This window comes from Orcinus orca, chromosome 20 (genome assembly GCF_937001465.1).
Source record: "Orcinus orca chromosome 20, mOrcOrc1.1, whole genome shotgun sequence".
Taxonomy (NCBI): Eukaryota; Metazoa; Chordata; class Mammalia; order Artiodactyla; family Delphinidae; genus Orcinus; species Orcinus orca.
This window is the reverse complement of record NC_064578.1, coordinates 24,914,715-24,930,934: the sequence shown is the minus strand read 5'-3', so window position 1 is coordinate 24,930,934 and position 16,220 is coordinate 24,914,715. Positions and strand designations below refer to the sequence as shown.

At 40.0% G+C, this 16,220-nt stretch overlaps 2 long non-coding RNA genes across 2 annotated transcripts in view; one reads left to right on the top strand and one right to left on the bottom strand.

Annotated features, from left to right (window-relative positions):
* The window catches only part of LOC117197000 (uncharacterized), a 61,954-nt gene extending 54,078 nt beyond the window's left edge, over positions 1-7,876 (top strand). Inside the window, exons 3-4 of the long non-coding RNA XR_004477456.2 lie at positions 4,861-4,900; positions 7,785-7,876. This is a non-coding gene — a long non-coding RNA (uncharacterized LOC117197000). The remainder of the gene's footprint in view (positions 1-4,860; positions 4,901-7,784) is intronic.
* Positions 7,877-9,183: 1,307 nt separating this feature from the next.
* The window catches only part of LOC125962683 (uncharacterized), a 75,156-nt gene continuing 68,119 nt past the window's right edge, over positions 9,184-16,220 (bottom strand). The window contains exon 3 of the long non-coding RNA XR_007474217.1: positions 9,184-9,446. This is a non-coding gene — a long non-coding RNA (uncharacterized LOC125962683). The remainder of the gene's footprint in view (positions 9,447-16,220) is intronic.

The window sequence follows — 16,220 nt, the reverse complement described above, 5'->3', positions numbered from 1 at the left end:
TATGATTTTAGGCAGCCCCTCTGCTAATGGATGGGGTTGTGTTCCTGTCTTGCTAGTTGTTGGCATGTGGTGTCCATCACTGGAGCTTGCTGATCGTTCAGTGGAGCTGGGTCTTGGCATTGAGATGCAGATCTCTAGGAAATTTTCCATTTGATATTACATGGAGATGGGAGGTCTCTTGTGCACCAGTGTCCTGAACTTGGCTCTCCCACCTCAGAGGCACATCCCTGATGCCTGGCTGGAGGACCAAGAGCCTGTCATCCACACTGCTCAGAATAAAGTGGAGGAAAAAAAGAAAGAATATTAAATTTAATCAAATTAAATTAAAATGTTATTAAAAAATAATTATTAAAAAGTATTTTTAATTAAAAAACAAAGAAAGAAAGAAGAGAGCAACCAAACCAAAAAACAAATCCACCAATGATAACAAGTGCTAAAAACTATCCAAAAAAAAAAAAAAAGACAGACAGAACCCTAGGACAAACAGTAAAAGCAAAGCTATACAGACAAAATCACACACAGAAGCATACACAAACACACTCACAAAAAGAGAAAAAGGGAAATAATATATATATATATATCATTGCTCCCAAAAGTTCACCTCCTCAATTTGGGATGATTCGTTGTCTATTCAGGTATTCCACAGATGCAGGGTTCATCAAGTTAATTGTCGAGATTTAATCCGCTGCTCCTGAGGCTGCTGGGAGAGATTTCCCTTTCTCTTCTTTGTTCACACAGCTCCTGGGGTTCAGCTTTGGATTTGGACCTGCCTCTGCGTGTAGGTCGCCGGAGGGCGTCTGTTCTTCTCTCAGACAGGACAGGGTTAAAGGAGCAGCTGATTCAGGGGCTCTGGTTCACTCAGGCCGGAAGGAGGGACGGGTATGGAATGCGCAGTGAGCCTGAGGCAGCAGAGGCCGGCGTAATGTTGCATCAGCCTGAGGGGTGCCGTGTGTTCTCCAGGAGAAGTTGTCCCTGGATCACAGGACCCTGGCAGTGCCTGGCTGCACAGGCTCCTGGGAGGGGAGTTATGGAGAGTGACCTGTGCTTACACACAGGCTTCTTGGTGGCGGCAGTAGCAGCCTTAGCGTCTCATGCCCGTCTCTGGGGTCCACACTGATTGCCTCAGCCGCACCCATCTCTGGAGCTCCTTTAAGCAGTGCTCTTAATCCCCTTTCCTCGTGTACCAGGAGACAAAGAGGCAACAAAAAGTCTCTTGCCTCTTCGGCAGCTCCAGACTTTTTCCCGGACTCCCTCCCGGCTAGCCGTGGCACAATAGCCCCTTCAGGCTGTGTTCATGCCGCCAACCCCAGTCCTCTCCCTGGGATCCAACCAAAGCCCCAGCCTCAGCTCGCAGCCCCGCCTGCCCCGGTGGGTGAGCAGACAAGCCTCTTGGGCTGGTGAGTGTCGGTCGGCCCTGATCCTCTGTGCAGGAATCTCTCCGCTTTGCCCCCCGCACCCCTGTTCCTGCACTCTCCTCCTGAAGCTTCCCCCCTCTGCCACCCACAGTCTCCACCCATGAAGGGGCTTCCTAGTGTGTAGAAACCTCTCCTCCTTCACAGTTCCCTCCCACTGGTGCAGGTCCCATCCCTATTCTTTTGTCTCTTTTTTCTTGTGCCCTGCCCATGTACATGGGGAGTTTCTTGCCTTTTGGGAGGTCTGAGTTCTTCTGCCAGCATTCAGTAGGTGTTCTGTAGCAGTTGTTCCACATGTAGATGTATTTGTAGGCAGGAAGGTGATCTCCACGTCTTACTCTTCCGCCATCTTGAAGCTCCTCAGAGCATGATTCTTTTAATGTACTGTTGAATTTGGATTGCCCATATTTTGTTGAGAATTTTTGTGTTTATGTTCATCAGTGATATTGGCCTGTAATTTTTTTTGTGTGTGGCATCTTTGTCTTGTTTTGGTATCAGGGTGATGGTGTCCTCATAGAGTGAGTCTGGGAGTGTTCCTTCCTCTACAATGTTTTGGAATTGTTTCAAAAGGATAGGTGTTAACTCTTCTCTAAATGTTTAATAGAATTCACCTGTGAAGCCATCTGGTCCTGGACTTCTGTTTATGGGAGTTTTTCAATCACAGTTTCAATTTCAGTACTTGTGATTGTTCTGTTCGTATTTTCTATTTCTTCCTGGTTCAGTTTTGGGAGATTGTATCTTTCTGAGAATTTTTCCATTTCTTCTAGGTTGTCCATTTTATTGGCATATAGCTGCTTATAGTAGGCTCTTATGATCCTTTGTATTTCTGTGGTGTCCATTGTAACTTCTTTTTCATTCCTAATTTTATTGATTTGAGCCCTCTTCCTGTTTTTCCTTGGTGACTCTGGCTAAAGGTACATCAATTTTATCTTTGCAAAGAACCAGCTTTTAGTTTCCTTGATCATTTCTATTGTTTTCTTCATCTCTATTTCATTCATTTCCACTCTGAACTTTCTTTCCTTCTAATTTTGGGTTTTGCTTGTTCATCTTTCTCTGGTTGCTTTAGGTGTAAAGTTAGATTGTTTATTTGGGATTTTTCTTGTTTCCTGAGATGAGATAGTATTGCTATAAACTTCCATCTTAGAACTGCTTTTCCTTTGTCCCACAGGTTTTGGATCATCATGCTTTCATTTTCATTTGTCTCTAGGTATTTTTTTGATTTCCTCTTTGATCTCCTCAGTGATCTCTTGGTTGTTTAGTAGCATATTGTTTATCCTCCAGGTGTACGTGTTTTTGCAGTATTTTTCTTGTAGTTGATTTCTAATCTTATAGTGTTGTGGTCAGAAAAGATGCTTGCTATGATTTCAATTTACTTAAATTTACCAAGGGTCACTTTGTGGCCCAGCATGTGATCAATCCCAGGGAAAGTTGTGTGTGCATTTGAGAAGAATGACGTGTATTCTTCTATTTTTGGATGGAATGCTCTATAAATATCAATTAAGTCCATCTGGTCTAATGTGCCATTTAAGGCTTGTGTTTCCTTATTAATTTTCTCTCTGGATGATCTGTCCATTGATGAAAGTCAGGTATTAAAGCCGCTTATTATTTCTCCCTTTATGGCTGTTAGTATTTGCCTTATATATTGAGGTGCTCCTATGTTGGGTACTTATATAGTTACAATTGTTATATCTTCTTCTTGGATTGATCCTTTTATCATTATGTAGTGTCCTTCTTTGTCTCTTGTAATAGTCTTTGTTTTAAAGTCTGTTTTGTCTGATATGAGAATTGCTACTCCAGCTTTCTTTTGATTTCCATTTGCATGGAATACCTCTTTCCATCCCCTCACTTTCAGTCTGTATGAGTCCCTAGATCTGAAGTGGGTCTCTTGTAGACATCATATATATGGGTCTTGTTTATGTATCCATTCAGCCAGTCTGTGTCTTTTGGTTGGAGCATTTAATCCATTTACATTTAAGGTAATTATCAATATGTATGTTCTTACTGCCATTTTGTTAATGGTTTTGGACTTGTTTTTGTAGGTCTTCCCTTTTTTTAAAAATATACAATACAGTATTATTAACTATAATCAGTATTGCTGTATACTACATCTCCATGACTTGTTTGGTTTTCCCTTCTTTCGTGATTTGATGACTAACTTTACTGTTGTGTTTGGATTCCTTATTCTTTGTGTGTGTGTCTACTGTAAACTTTCAGTTTATAGTTACCATGAGGCTTTGATATAGCAGTCTCAAATTATTCAAATGCATTGAATAAACCACAATTACTCAAATACAAACCCACTTTCTTATACCATTTTTGAGTTTTCCAGAGGATATTGAAGTTTGTCAGATATTGATCGGATCAATCAACTCCTTTCATATATTTATTATACTCTAATATACAGGTAGGCTTAGTCATCTGATGGCCAGTCCTCTGGTCTTCCTTTCCTGTAGATGCTGTGGAGGCATCATGAATAGTTGTCACCATTCAGACTAGCCTCTTGTCTTTCCATATAAGAAGAATCACTTCTCCCTTCCATAAGAATGTCATTTCTCCCCTCTGTAGATTTTCAGAGTTCTCCTTTAATAGGTTTGGTATACTATGATTTTCTCTTATAGTCCCACACACTCTGCTTGTATTTTACAACAATATTTCAGATGTGGTCACACCGTTGTAACAACTGTCTTTGTAAATATGGTGCCATGAACCAAGATTAGGACCAATAATATTGTTTCTTGCAGTTTCTTTCCTTCACCCATGTAAATTTCAAGGTTGCATAGATCCAGTTTCACTTTTGCTAACTGTCCTGACCAAAATTCCATATTTTGTAAGTTTTCCAGGATTATAGGTTTTGAATCTGAGTCGTCCTCTCCACTTTACATTACCTCCTCAACTGATAGCTCTTACTTGGGTATATAGAGCAATTGAAATTTTGTAGAAAATAATCCAAAAGAGGTTTAACTTTTGAAATTCTATCTGCAGGAAGTGGAGTTTCCAAGTTATCATTAAAGCGAAGAAATGTCATTATTTATTTGATGCTTCTTCTTGTCATAATCTTTGGAAAGATGATAGGTGTTTAAAGTAAGGGATCAGTCAGTCAACCAATATTCTTTCCAGTGTGACTTTCTTATTTGTTCCATCAAAATTATTAATCCAAGAAACTTCTTCATGTCACTATTGGTTATATCAGTCCATTTTAAAGCCTTATCATTCTTTTACAATAATATTCATTGTAACACCCTGTCATTGAAAGTGACATCATGAGGATGTCCATGAGAAACCATCCTCTTCTTTTTTTTTGTTTTGCAAGCCCTAACCATCCTCTTGTTTTTCTTTGCCTTGCAAGCCCTAATTTAGTAGAAACAGTTTTTAATAATGAATTATACTAACTAAATTCTAGTTCTGTGTGCTCTTTGCTTTAATAAGTTTATTTTTCATTTGTCTACAGGAGACGGTACTCTACAAGCATCCCACACAGGGCCTTTATGGTAAGAACATTTACATTTTAAACATTATTAAGCACCTGCTAATGGCTAGATATGATGAAGCAAGTTGTTAGATTGCAGAAATAAATAAAATATGGTCTCTGGCCTCAAGCTCACAGTCCAGTTTTACAATGCCTGTGAAAGTTGATTTAATATTTATAAGATGCTATGGAAAGTAAAGTATTATTATTTTCCATTATTTAGCTACTGTAATGATTCCTGTATATAAAGGTCAGATTTCCAATTACACACAATATTGGAAAGGCATAAAATCAGAAGATAAAAGACCAAGTTGAGAAAAGCTGAACGTTCTAAGAGCACTCATCTCTCTCAGGAAGTGGTATTAGATGGGGGACAAAAAGGCAAGGGACTTTCTCATTGACTGAAAGCAGTAATACAAATTAATATCTGACCAGTGCTTTAAAGTTTATGAAGTGCAGTCACAATACTTAGACCCACTTTGAAGGGATGACATCTAAACTCTGGTATTGTGGAAAGTAAGAAAAGGTAGAGAAAGAAGAAGAAAATAAATTTGACTGAAGACAACTAAGTATAGAGAAGAGGTCAGGCCACCAACAAGTAAGAAATGAAAAGCAGATGCCAAATAAAGGCATCTTTGTTTTTTTCGTAAGACAAACAGAATAAGAAAATAAAATAAATCTCCACCAGGTAAGACCAGTGTTCTCCCTTTATCAACCACCAATTACATCCTTGAGACAAGTCTGAATAATTGAGAATGTGAACATTAGTGAGATTGTGGTTACCACAACCATTGTAATATATCTGAATGTGCATCTCTTCATAAGAAAAACAGATTATTTATGTTTCTTCATATTTACTGTATGCCAAAAAGTGTTTTATGACTTTTAAATATAATAGCTCCTTTAATTCTTACAACCTTATGAATTATGACCTTTATCATCTGTGTCTTACAAATGATGATACTGGGTCACTAACAGGTTAAGTAACCTATTAAAACTTAAATGACTATTAAATGATATTGTACTTTATTATAGATAATATGTGTACAATTTTTTTAAAAAATTCATTTATCTTGCTTTTAAAGAAAATGAACAGCTATTATCTTACTTTTAAGGAAAATAAACAGCTATTTTCAAGTTTTAAGTTTCACTTATTGGACTACTCAGTGGTCTAGTATATATTTTTTTAAACCACTGGGTACTCAGTAATTATTTGATGAAAAATAAATGGCTTTTTCTGTACTGAGATTTCAGAAAGGCCTAAGATGTGAGCTCTGCATTTTTATGAGCTTCTCAAAAGTTTCTGCCTTTTCCCACTGATGCCCCAAATTAAATATATCCAGTCAATCTGATTGAAATTCCCGTCTTCAAATTGAAATATTGTTTTTTAACTACTAACTTTGAAGAGGATGCCAACATTTTCAAGTCTTCTACCTGGAAATTCAATGCTATTTTGGGATCTCTTGCCTATTTATTACTACCTATACTATTTCTTCTGCAATACTGGCCTCAGGAAGTAGACACCCTGACCTTAATCCCCTATTTCTGAGACCAACTGGTGATGTAACAGGACCTGATACATGTGCATGGGTCAGCAAGCATTTTCTGCAAAGAGCCAGTTGGTTTTAGACTTTGCGTTATGGTGTCTTTGTCAGCCCTGCGACTTGGCCTTTGCATTGAATGTAGCTGTGGACAATACATAAACAAATGCCATGAGTATATTACAATAAAATTTTATTTACGGAAGCTGGCTGCCTGCAGATGTGGTCTGTGGGTTGTAATTTTCTGACCCCTGAATGCAACTGCAACAGAGAGAGCTCACCTGCACCTACAATGATAGTAATTGAATCTGGGTTCTATGTCTTTGATCTTTTTTTGGGTAGGCGTCTGAGATATCTGAAAGCGCACTCATGCACTGACCTGGAGGTTAGTGAGATGTGGACGACTATGCTTATGGGAAACCTATAAAGACTAGACAGATTTCAGGAGCAGAACTTGGGATGATGACATTCACTTCCTCTTTTGCTCAGTTTATTACTTCTTTAAGACTCTGAAGGGTTGTGTAATTTTACGTAATTGGTGGATTTCTCCATATAGTTCAGCTTATTGGCCTTTAGGCACTAGCTAAAATTGCTTTAAAAGTGTAGATCTAAGAGTCTAGGAAAAGTGAGGATTCAGTTCATTGTATCTGCAGGAGCAAATAAAGGGAAAAATGGTGTCATGTAAAGATGCTGAGATGCTGATACTTGGTGTCAGACAATGATATATTACTGTATTCTGGATCAGTTAATTTCTCTGAATCATCTTTCAACTATATTCTCAGGCTCTAGGGAAAATGGAGGTATACATGTGGTACGTACTGGGTTAAATGGTCCTTACTCTTATTTCTTATAATCTGACCTTTATCAAGATTGACGAGGAGGCATTCCCGTTGCTTCAGCAAATCATGGAATGCCAAATCTGTGTTCACTCTCCCAAGTCCTCTTGTGATATGCTAGGCTATAATCATCTACCCCCTGGGCTATCATCATGTTGGTTAAAGATCTAATCCTCTTGTGACTAATCTCAGACTTCAGGCACCGTCAAGATATTTTGCCATCTAATTTGAGAATGCAGAGAAGTTGTTCTGGGAAGAAAAGGCACAACAACTTAGGGTGCTATGAAATCACTATTCCTTTTGAGTTATTTTGCTTCAGAAACTAAGATCAGTCTATCACTCCATCATTAAGAAGAAACATGTTTTTCAAAGCACCAAACATAATATTAAGCCCTAGTGATAAAGTGTGGAATAGAATAGACATTACTATACTGTCTTAAAACTCGAGGGCCAGTGAGGAAGAAAAAAATATCTTACCTTGCTACGAACATATCTGAACCATGCCCACTGCCTTGTTTGTTTATTGCAGTGGATGATACCGCATGTCAGGAGGCTTCCCTGAGGAATGATGTTTAATCCAAGACCTGAAAGAGGAGTGGGGATCACCAGACAACGAAAAGGCAAGAACATTCTAATCAAATTCAATAGCACAGGTCAAGTTCTTGAGATGTGAGAGACAGAGACAGGGATGTAGAGATACAGAAGGAAAAGGAGAGGATGGGAGGGAACAGGAGAGGTGTTACAAGAAATGAGAGGTACAGTGAGACTGGAGGAGAAAGTCACATGGATGTTCTCAAAGACGAAAAGATGAGGCTACGGAGATGGGCAGGTGGAGATCATCCAAGGTCTCGTAGCCACTTATTATAGAGGCTAAAAAAGGTGCCACTGAAGAGTTCTGAGCAGGAGAATGACAAACAGAATTGCATTTTGAAGTAATTATTGTGACTGGAATTTAGATAAAGGTGTGGACGAATAAAGACTGAAAGGAAGAAAAACAGCTTAAGGGCTCCATAGTATTTCTGGTAAAAAATAGGTGAAGTGTTAAGAGAAGCAGATATATACGTTTCAGGGTTTTAGCCATAGGTCATTGCTGGCAAAGCTGGACACTGATAACATTTTCACTCACCTACTGGGGCATTTCTCATCCATGGAAGGTTTCTCCTTTCCTCCTCCCTTCTAGGGTTAGGGTAACAAGAGGGCAACGTCAGAATTTGGGGGATGAAAGATTTTGATGTTACTCTCACATCACCTCCCAATACAGAATACCATATATAACAGGACACACTAAGATGAAAATGCATTCACTAGTAAATGGTATGGAAATAAAATAGTTTTTCAAGCTTGAGTACACAATGGATCACCTGGGCACCTAAAAGACCTGATGCCTGGGATCTACTCTCAGAGATTCTGATTTAGTTGCTTTGAGGACACAGCCTGGAGGACAGGTTTTTTTCTTTTTTCCCCCCCTCCAAATCCTCCAGGGTGATTCTTACGTTCATCCAAAGATCTAGAATTCCTAGAGTGAAGGACAGGTGGAGAACTACTGCTCTGTCATCACACTTCTTTCTTCTTTCCTATTTTTTCATGCCCAGTTCCCCTACCCAGCAAGGCTGTGGCCAATTTCTATTCTAAACCAACTTCAAAATGATCTCTTCTTGGCTTTTTCTCCATGTTAAGGCTTGAGTTCTTCCAGCTACATTAGCATTTTTAAATTCCGGTATAAACATAAAGTTTACCTTAAGTCATTTTTAAACTGCATAATTCAGTGGCCTTTGGTACATTCACAATGCTGTGCATCCATCATCAGTATTGTTGTTAGAGGGCCTTTTGGAGCAAGGCAACAGAAGACAGATTTTGGGAAGAGTAGACCCACCTTAACATTAAGTCTATGAGCATGCGTAGGCTACTTCTTTTAGACTGACCTTGGCCTCTTCGAATTTGAAAACAATGACCTGAAGCACGTATGTCTGCTCTGCCATTCTTTTAGCGATGAAGACCACCACAACCATGCTTGTTATAAGTATGAAATATCTTTGCAGCACATGCAGAAGTGTACTTAGAAACGTTTACTCTGTATCAAATGAATGACCATATCTTCTCATATTTAAATTCCACTGTCACAGGTTGGTTTCTCCAGAAGCAGATGCTGAGATGGAGACTGGTGTGAAAGATGTATACTACAAATCAAAACCTGTAAAAGGAAGGAAGAGGATTGAACAACGGAGAGATTAAATGTGATTCACTCTTGGCAAAATCTTGGCCAATTCTTGTGGGGAACCCTGGGACAAATAGTGAGTGTTGCCCATCATGACTGACTTTTGCTTGGACAAAGTGACTGGGCATTTCCAAGATATTCCTCCAAGAAGTCTTGCCTTATCTATGAGAGACTTATTCTTTCTTCTGGTGACGTACTGTAAGGTTTTGAAGGTGACCAACTGCGAGGCATCTTAATTTTCCTCATGTTATTAATCACAGGCCAACTCATGAGGCAATTCTACTCTTTCATCCTGTGTCCCTGCCAAAGATCATTAATGTGATCAATGTGATCTTTTGTGCTGTCTCACAGTTCAGTGCACGTTTCCAAACAAGCAGCTCCAGGCCATCTCAAATGCATGTAGATTAAGACACAATCACCTTCCCTTGCAAACAGAAGTGCTCAAAAGTTGTTTATTAAAACAGGGCTTCCCTGGTGGCACAGTGGTTGAGAGTCCGCCTGCCAATGCAGGGGACACAGGTTCGTGCCCCAGTCTGGGAAGATCTCACATGCCGCGGAGCGGCTGGTCCCATGAGCCATGGCCTCTGAGCCTGCGTGTCCGGAGCCTGTGCTCCGCAACAGGAGAGGCCACAACAGTGAGAGGCCCGCATACCGAAAAAAAAAAAAAAAAAAAGAATTAAAACATAATATCTCACTCTTCATTATCTGTCTACATACTCAAACATATCTTTTATCCTAAAGTAATGATACTCTAAGTTCTTCTAAACCTACATAGTGAGCTCCTTCAGGGAAGATACCATGGGTTTTCTGTCTTTGTATCCCTGGTACCTAATAGTGGTAATAATAGTAATAAGTTTATATTTCCAGCCACTGTTTGCATGTACTACCCTTTTTTAAAATTACTTAAAACAGTTCCATGAGGTATATAGAATTATTTACAGATTAGATAATTGGAGAGAAAAATACATTTTTGTAAGATTCATAAGTTAGTTATAATAAAAACTACAAAAAACTATTGTAGGACAATAGTTAGGACAAAAAACTATCGGCTCCAAAGTTCACACTTCCTGTTGCTCTTCAATAGTGCTCACTGGATTTTGGATAGTTAGGAGGAAAAGAGGAAGGGAAGGCAGAAAGGAGACAGAGATCAACCGGACAGAGAGAATACACACATCTTGGTAAATATGTCACAGTAAAATTTTGAATAAAAACAACAGTTGTATGAATAACTAGGGGCCACTTTTAAAATGATGCAGAATGTGTGTTACTGCAAAAGAAAGCAAAAGGTACTTTGTAATACCAGAACAGAGGACAGCCAATTGGAGTTTTGATTGTATACAAAAAATAAAAAGACAAACAAGGCAGAGATCTGAGAACTGGAGTGGAATGGGTCTGCGGTTTGAAATCAGGCAATGGGGTTTTGAACTTTATCTATTCTAGGGAGGCAGTGAGGGCACCTCCTAAGGAAGGCGGCACTATGGAAGAGAGAGAATTCAGCATTTGATAAAGCAAATTCTGAAATTTCTTCTACTCATGTTATCATTCACCGCTGAGGACTTTGGTCTTATCTCTTTGAAAACATAAAAGAAGCCTAATTCATTTTAAAAGCAATGTTCTATTTGTCCCTCTGCAGTCCACTCAATGAGTTAATGTATTTAGAAAGCTTTTATCATGGAGACAGCTTGGTTTCTCCCTTCCTCATACTAAGTAAATTTCAGTGAATTAAATGACAGAAAGCCATCTGCTTTCTATAAATAAGCTCCCCTAATACCTGGCAAATCTTAAAAGTCAAGCTGACAACGAATCTCAGCATGATCAATGATCCAGACTGTATAATTCATCTTCTGCTGCTGGTCTTGTTGTGGTCAACAGGAAGAGGATATGTCCATGTTTCTGACTTGGAGGTCAACGTTTTATAGGAAATTCAATTTTACTCTGATAATCATTGCACATGCTGTTCCAACTGTCAGGATTAAGTATCTTCTGCTACATTTTGAGACAACCTACGCATCCTTAAATAGTCATCTCAAATGCATCTTCCTCATGACAGCTGCTCTAATTCATTTGTAGACAATTTATTATTTTCATCATTATTTTCACAATAATAAACTTATTGGTAGTAATCATAATTATCATTTAATTATTAAGAAATTAATATGGGCTAGCCATTTACATGCATCGTTTACATTAATTTCTCATGACAACTCCTGGAGATAAATACAAATATCACCTTAATTAACTGTATGAGGAAATAGGGCAAAGAACAGTTTAAAAATTCCCCCAAACAGATATTTAATGACGGAACAAAGTGTGGGACCAGAGCAACATGAAATCAAAAGTATTTGTGTTAATCACTATGCCATGAGCGTGCAAGTACAGCACTTTCCTAATTATAGTATTTATATTTATGTATATATCCATCTACCCCAATAAAATAGAAATGCCTTGAGTGGTGAGACCATGTATCATTCATTTTTGTTTTAGCATCCTTTACAATAATGAGTGGCCTATAGAAGATATTCAATTAAACTTTTCTAAGCCTCTTTTCCAGTTTACAGGTGAGAGACTAGTAATAACAGGCACATTACAATTTGTTAAGAGGGTTCTATTAATTATCATATTAAGATTTTAAGAGTTGTTCCTGTCATATAAGAAGTTTGTAATAAATAGTAACTACACAAAGGAGGTTGGGACTAAGTCTCAGTAGAAATGTGTGAGATCTTTCTGATAAGATGATAACTTCTGGATAGTTAGAAGAAAAGTTTATTTGTGCTACCACTCCTAAGAATATTTGCCTGGAGAACTGACAGAATCTTCTGTTTGGACTAACTTGTACATTGGGTAGTGGTTCAGTAAAAAAAAAAAAAAATCCCAAAAAAGAGGATTCCTAGAAAGTTTGTGTTCTACATGACAACATACATCATAGGTATCATGGGCAAGGCAGCAGCAGTCTGGAGCTTTGCTGCCTGTGTCCTGAGAAGTCATGTGTATCTGTTCTTCTCTCCTCCATAGGCTTAAGTTTGTGACTGTGTCTGTGGCTATGACCTGTCCCTATTGCTTTTCTCTTTAACAAATATTTATTGAGTTTCTCCTCCACGCTAGGAGCTGCCAGGCACTAGATATACTGTGGTAAGAAACAGGAAGAGCCCAGCCCTCATGAAGATTACAACCAGCTGTTACCTTTCATGGACTCTCCTTTTTATGTTTTGGTTTGTCTCTGTCCTTAGTAAGGATGTTATATAAAAACTGTATATTCTAGGTGGACTTGGTTTAGTAACCATAAATCCAAACCTTTCTGGGCAGTGCCTTGATTTCCTAACATCAACAATTGATCATATTAATTCTAAAAATGTTTTAGAAATTCCAGTACTACTCTCTCCTTTTACATGTGGAAACACAAGTTGTTAGTTTCTGATTTGGTATTTGTAGTCTTTGTTGGGATGGGTCAATTGCAAGGTCTTTACAATGAATGAAACCAGAAGAAGGCAAAGTGAACAGTAGCATTCAGGAGGCCAAAATAGTGTGTGATGAAAGATACTAGGAGAGCATTTTCAGACATAAAACACAAGGCAAGGAGCTCAACCCTCCTATATGCCCAAGGAAGACACAGTGCCTCAGTCACTTAGTGCAAAATATTCCACTGATATATTGTTTCTGGTCTTTCATATATAATTCACTTCCATACTCTATGGTAAATTGCTATATATTAAGAATGTTATTCACAAATAAAAAAGAGAGAGAGGGAGAGAGAGAGAAAGAGACCTGAATTGAGTAGGAGTAGAGAAGACCAAGAATAGAAACTGTGGTTCAGACACATAGGGAAAAAAGCCTAAGTTTAATTCCATTTTATTCATAAAACATTATGAATCTAGATCAACAGAATTCATTGAGTTGGATGTTGTGGATTAAGATGGTGGAACAGAAGGTCATGGAGTTCACCTCCTCCCACAAATACAACAAAAACACATCTACATGTGGAACAATTCTCACAGGATACCTACTGAACACTGGCAGAAGATCTCATACAACCAAAACTGCAAGAAAGATGATTAACATGTAACTGGGTAGGAAGAAAGAAAAAAGGAATTGGTAAGGGACCTGTGCCCCTGTGAGGTAGCTGTGAAAGAGGAAATGTTCCCTCACCCTGGGAACTGCCTTGATCAGCTGGGGATCAGCCAGGACAGAAAGGTAGCTTCAGAAGCTTGGAGGTGAGTGCAGCAGCCAGCTTGCAGCAGGCATAACAAAGAGACACCAGGATAGATGGTCCTAGCCACCTCGCTGTACTCCCCAGCCTGAGATGCGTGTCTGCTTGTATAGGGGGGCTGGGTGCTGAAACTCAGGCTTCAGTGGACGGAGTTGGGTAGAGGACTGGGGCTGATTGTGCACAGACAGCCTGAAGGTGCTGGAGTATGGCCCAGGCCACAATTGGGGGTGTACATAGGACAGAGCCCCAGTCCACCATAGAAGCCACATTGTTAACACCTGTGTGATGGAAGAGGTGGGGCCCCACCATAGCAGCCTCATTTTCCCCATGCTCACAGTGGGTGCCAATCTGCCACTACAGACAACAGCCAGCTGTTGCGCATACACGGAAGCAGGGCTGAAATCCGAGCAAATCCCCATGGACTGTGCAACCACAGAAGCCAGGCTGAAATCTGAGCCCTGTTCAGTGGCTTTGTGACTTTGGTGGATTTAATCCACTTTGCGAGCTCAGTGCCTGCGGCACATCTGAGCAGATTACTAGTGCTCCTGTGGCTGGGGCAGGTCCAGAGTCAGCAGCTGCAGGCTTGGTGGGTACATGCACCAGGAGGCATGTCCTGAGTCTGGGCTGATTCCATAGCTCCCATGGTAGGTCCAAGTGTGCAAATATGCATGACTATGGTGGGTTCCGGTGCCTGACTTTGGTGTATCTGTGCTAGTGGCTTTGTGAGTACAGCATCTAAGGGACACCCAGGCCCATTGCCTCATCCCTATGGCTGAGGCAGGGCAAAGGGCAGTGCCAACAACAGTGTAGTTTGTGAGCCCACACAATGGGTGCCACATGACACCACAGAAAGCACTAACTGGTGGACAGCATCTGGAGAGGAATAGTCAGTGGCTCCTCTCTCAGTGGGAGAGCTCCAGTCCTGCTTACACCACACCACAGCTCAGAAACAGATCTGAAGGCTTCTACTGCAAAAACTGGAGAGCAGACCCTGCCCCCAACAGGGTTGTGACAGCCACAGAACAAAGAGGAAGTGCTGCTTAACATCTAGTGCAGGCTCTGGTCACCACACCACCAACCACACCCCCTATCAAAGGGATAATAGCCAGAACACATTGAGGAAAATGTGATCCATACTAAAAACAGCCCTCACACAAAAAATGACTCACACAGGCTACATAGGGACATTCCCACATAAAACAGCCCTTCAAGACCACAGTAGATAACAGTTTCTCATAAATTCAGAGTCAGAGAAATTGCAGCTCTATTTAAAATAGCCCGGAGATGGAAACAACCTAAGTGTCCATCATTTGATGAATGGATAAAGAAGATGTGGCACATATATACAATGGAATATTACTCAGCCATAAAAAGAAACGAAATTGAGCTGTATGTAATGAGGTGGATGGACCTAGAGTCTGTCATACAGAGTGAAGTAAGTCAGAAAGAGAAAGACAAATACCGTATGCTAACACATATATATGGACTTTAAGAGAAAATAAAATGTCATGAAGAACCTAGGGGTAAGACAGGAATAAAGACACAGACCTACTAGAGAATGGACTTGAGGATATGGGGAGGGGGAAGGGTAAGCTGTGATGGAGCAAGAGAGTGGCATGGACATATATACACTACCAAGAGTAAAACAGATAGCTAGTGGGAAGCATCCGCATGGCACAGGGAGATCAGCTCGGTTCTTTGTGACCACCTAGAGGGGTGGGATAGGGGAGGGTGGGAGGGAGGGAGACGCAAGAGGGAAGAGATATGGGAACATATGTATATGTATAACTGATTCACTTTGTTATAAAGCTGAAACTAACATACCATTATAAAGCAATTATACTCCAATAAAGATGTAAAAAAATAAAATGAAGAAGCAGAGGAACCACTCCCAATTAAAACACCAACAGAAATCCCCTTAAAGAACAAACAATGAAAGACTCTCCTGTCTACTAGGTCCCAAATTCAAAAAGGAGGTAATAAAAATACTGAAGGAATTAAGAAAGACTATGGATAGAAATGCAGATCACTGTAACAAGGAACTAGGAATTATAAAGAGGAGCCAATTAAAATTAGAAAATTCATTTGCCAAGATGAAAGCTGAGCTAAAGGCAATAAATAGCAAACTAAATAATACAGAAGAATGAATAACTGATCTGGAAGATAGAAGAATGGAAATCACCGAATCAGAACAGCAGACGGGGCTTCCGGGAAGATGGCGGAAGAGTAAGACGTGGAGATCATCTTCCTCCCCACAGATACACCAGAAATACATCTACACGTGGAACAGCTCCTACAGAACACCTACTGAACGCTGGCAGAAGACCTCAGACCTCCCAAAAGACAAGAAAACACCCCCACATACCTAGGTACAGCAGAAGAAAAAAGAATAAACAGAGACAAAAGGATAGGGACGGGACCTGCACCAGTGGGAGGGAGCTGTGAAGGAGGAAAGGTTTCCACACATTAGGAAGCCCCTTTGCGGGCAGAGACTGCAGGTGGCGGAGGAGGAAGCTTCGGAGCCGCGGAGGAGAGCACAGCAACAG